The sequence below is a fragment of the Pipistrellus kuhlii genome, unplaced genomic scaffold (genome assembly GCF_014108245.1).
Source record: "Pipistrellus kuhlii isolate mPipKuh1 unplaced genomic scaffold, mPipKuh1.p scaffold_m20_p_19, whole genome shotgun sequence".
In the NCBI taxonomy this organism is placed as follows: domain Eukaryota; kingdom Metazoa; phylum Chordata; class Mammalia; order Chiroptera; family Vespertilionidae; genus Pipistrellus; species Pipistrellus kuhlii.
In genome coordinates, this window is record NW_023425504.1 from 17,619,789 (window position 1) to 17,623,730 (window position 3,942).

The window sequence follows — 3,942 nt, forward strand, 5'->3', positions numbered from 1 at the left end:
CATTTGTCTTTCTGTCTCTTACTTATTCTATATAATAAAGATATAATATGCAATTATATTATATCTCACACCCTCACAAGATGGCTGCCTCACAAGATGGCTGACCTCACACCCTCACAAGATGACTGCCTATGATCAGGCTGGCAGGGGGGTTAGTGGGGAATGACCAAATGACTGAAGAAGCAGGCTGTGTGGGGCAACCAGGCTGGCAGGGGAGCAGTTGGGGGTGATTAGGTTGGCAGGGGGGACTGTGAGGAGTCACTAGGCCAGCAGGGGGGGGGGGGCAGTGAGGTGTGACTAGGCCAGCAGGGGTGGGCAGTTGGGGGTGAACAGGCTGGGGGGGGGGGGGGAGTTAGGGGCAACCAGGCTGGCAGAGGGGGGCAGTTGAGGGTGACCAGGCAGGCAGGCAGGCAGATGAGTGATTAGGAGCCAGCAGTCCAGGATTGTGAAAGGGATATCTAACTGCTGGTTTAAGGGGGTCGGACATCCCCCAAGGAGTCCCAAATTGGAGAGGGTGCAGCCTAGGCTGAGCAAACACCCCCTCCTGTGCCCGAATTTTGTGCACCGGGCCTCTAGTATAAAATAATTTGACCTAATACTAATGAAGAGGATATATTCCCAAACCTTTTTATCCCCCACAGAGCTGAAAAAGCCACCTAAACTCCCCACATGGAAATTTGAGCTCACTAAAAACACATTTCATTTCCAAGGCCCTTCTATGATGTTTTTTTCTTCACAGGCACATCTTCTCATGTTCCTCTATAACAACACATTCTCATAGTCCCTGTTAAGAAATGTGTCAGGAAAGAGAAAAGCTATCAAGATTGTTTTGGGTTTTTTTCAGCTTGAGGTATAATTGACAAAGAAAATTGTAAGATACAGTAGTCCCCCATTTTCCACAGTTTCTCTTTCCATGGTTTTAATTACCTGTGGTCAACTGTGATATGAAAATATTAAATGAAAAATTCCAGAAATAAACATTTCTTAAGATTTAAATTGTGCACTGTGTAGCATGATGAAATCTCAAGTGTCCCACTCCATCCCACATGGGATATGAATTATCCCTTTATCCAGAGTCTCCACGCTGTATATGCTCCCATCTTAGTAGCTGTCTCAATTATCAGACAGATTATCATGGTATCCCAGCACTTGTGTTCCAATAACACTTATTTCACTGAGTAATGGCCCCAAAGCACAAGAGTAGTGATGCTGGCAATTCAGATATGCCAGAGAAGCCATGAAGTATGTGCAGATATAGAAAAAAAACATAGCACATATAGGGCTTGGTACTATCTGAGATCTCAGGCATCCACTGGGGGTCTTGAAGTGTATCTCCCACACATAAGGAAGGACTACTATATTTAAAGTGCACATCATGATGATTTTATATATGTATACATTGTAAAAGAATTCCTCCTATTTAGTTAATTAGCACATTCATCATTCTATATATTTATAGTAGAGGCCCAGTGCGTGAAATTTGTGCATGTGTGTGTGTGTGTGTGTGTGTGTGTGTGTGTGTTCCTCAGTCCAGCCTGCACCATCTCCAATCTGGGACCCCTCAAGGGATGCTCGACTGCCCATTTTAGGCCAAATACCAAAGGGCTCAGGCCTAAATGGGCAGTTGGATATCCCTCACAATCCAGGACTGCTTGCTACCAAACTCTCACCTGCCTGCCTTCCTGATGGCCCCTAACCGCTTCTGCCTGCCAGCCTGATCACCCCTAATCACTCCCCTGCCAGCCTGATCGACAGCTAACAGCTCCCCTGCAGGCCTGATTGCCCCTAACTGCCCTCCCATGCCAGCCTGGCCACCCCTAAATGCCCTCCCATGCCAGCCGGGTCCCCCCCAACTGCCCTCCCCTACAGACCTGGTCATCCCCCCACTGCTCTCCCCTGTAGGCCTAGGTCCCCCTCAACTGTCCTCCCCTGCAGATCTGGTCGCCCCCAACTGCCCTTCTCTACTGACCCGGTCACCCCTAACTGCCCTCCCCTTTAGGCCTGATCCCTCAGGAAATACAAAATATCAACATCTACCACCCTGCTGGCCATCTATGGTGGCCATCTTGTGTGTTGGAGTGATGGTCAATTTGCATATCACCGCTTTATTATATAGGATTAGAAGCCCAGTGCATGAATTCGTGCATGGGTGGGGTCTGCCCAGCCTGGACAGGGAAAGGGGACATGGGCAGTTGGCGGGCCTGCCTGCTGGTCAAACTCCTGGTGGAGGGGACAATTTGCATATTAGCCTGTTATTATATAAGATATACACTGAGTGGCCAGATTGTTATGCATTCAGAGATCATAATAATCTGGCTACTCAATGTATATTATACATGAGATGTTACAAAACTTAGAAATTTGTTTCCTAGGGGTATGAGGTTTTTAACACAAACTTTTTAAATTATGGAAACACTGAGAAACTAGTTACTACATCAACAGTACATTGTTAGTATAATTCCAACACAATAAACCATCTTTAATTTGGCATCCTCAATTTGCCCTTACTATGCCTAGTGACCCAGGCCTCAGCTACCTGTGTAAAAGATTTCACAATGGACTCTATAAACCTCAAATCCCATCATTTTAGACTGAGTGGCTCTCTTTAAAAGTTTTTTAGGGAGGTGGGGGCAATGGTAAAATATGTACACAGATAATAATTTAATAAAAAAATAAAAGAAAAAAAGTTTTTTAAAAGCTGTGCTCTTTCTTGCCTTTTTAATTCTTATTGCAAAGGTTGTTTTGTGTTTTTTGAGTCTCTCGGTGTTTGTTTAATGGCAAAAGGGAGAAATTCAATGGCAAGAAAGAACAAGGCATAATGTGAAAACCCAAACTGTGAAATAGTACATGTCAAAACTGACTCTTCACCCACTGTGAAAAACAATTAATAAATGGGTCTCCAGGAAATGCAAAATGTCAACATCTACCACCCTCTCTTTGCCCAGCCCATGCCACATTGGTTTCCTTGACCATTGTGGTTATACCCTAAGTGTTACTGCAAAGTAGGTGGATGATCCTGTTGAGACTTATAACATTTATTTTAGTGCTACCATTGGAGATTAAAAATTAAATCATAATTTTAAATATTCTTATAAAGTTTAGGTAGGCATGTTTGATTTCTTTGTTGCTCTATTGAATGTCTGAGGCTAAAGCATTCATGGAGGACAGTGAGGAATGATGTTGTTTATGAAGCAAATGTTGTTAAGTTTATCTTTGAAGAAGATGCTTTCATAACTTAACCTAGAGAAGTACACTGGAAAGACACACAGCAACCTCCCTCTCAGTTTAGGAGGATCATCCTGAGTAGAGGACTGGCTCTTAAAGGCATGAGAGGACAATTAAAAAAAAAAAAAAAAAAAAAAAAAAAGGTGGTTCAGCAGAAAAAGTTCCAGGTTCTATTCCAGTCAAGGGTACATGCCCAGGTTGCAGGATCAATCCCCAGTGTGGGGTATGCAAGAGGCAGCCAATCAATGATTCTCTCTCATCATTGATGTTTCTCTCTTGCTCACTCCCTCTTCCTTCCTCTCTGAAATCAATAAAAATATATTTAAATAATAAAAAATTTTAAAGAGAAAATTACATGTGAACCCTAGCCGGTTTGGCTCAATGGATAGAGCATTGGCCTGCTGACTGAAGGGTTCCAGGTTCAATTCTGGTCAAGAGCATGTACCTCAGTTGAAGGCACAATCCCTGTGCTCAGGCCCTATGCAGGAGGCAACCAATCAATGTCTCTCTCTCACATCAATGTGTCTCTCCCCATCTCTTCCATGCTCTCTGAAAATCAATGGAAAAAATGTTCTTGGGTGAGGATTAACAAAAAAAAAAAGAAAGAAAATCACATATGAATAACATTAATTCCTATTAAAAAAAAACTATTTTTTCAACACTGAGATTGCTATAATCTACTTTTAAAACCATGACAACAAAATATATCTAAAACAG

The 3,942-nt window shown here is 42.9% G+C and overlaps 1 non-coding gene across 1 annotated transcript; it reads left to right on the forward strand.

Annotated features, from left to right (window-relative positions):
* Positions 1-3,207: 3,207 nt before the first annotated feature.
* Positions 3,208-3,339, forward strand: LOC118722250. Its single transcript, XR_004988952.1, has one exon. It is a non-coding gene; the product is annotated as a small Cajal body-specific RNA 11 (non-coding RNA).
* Positions 3,340-3,942: the final 603 nt, after the last annotated feature.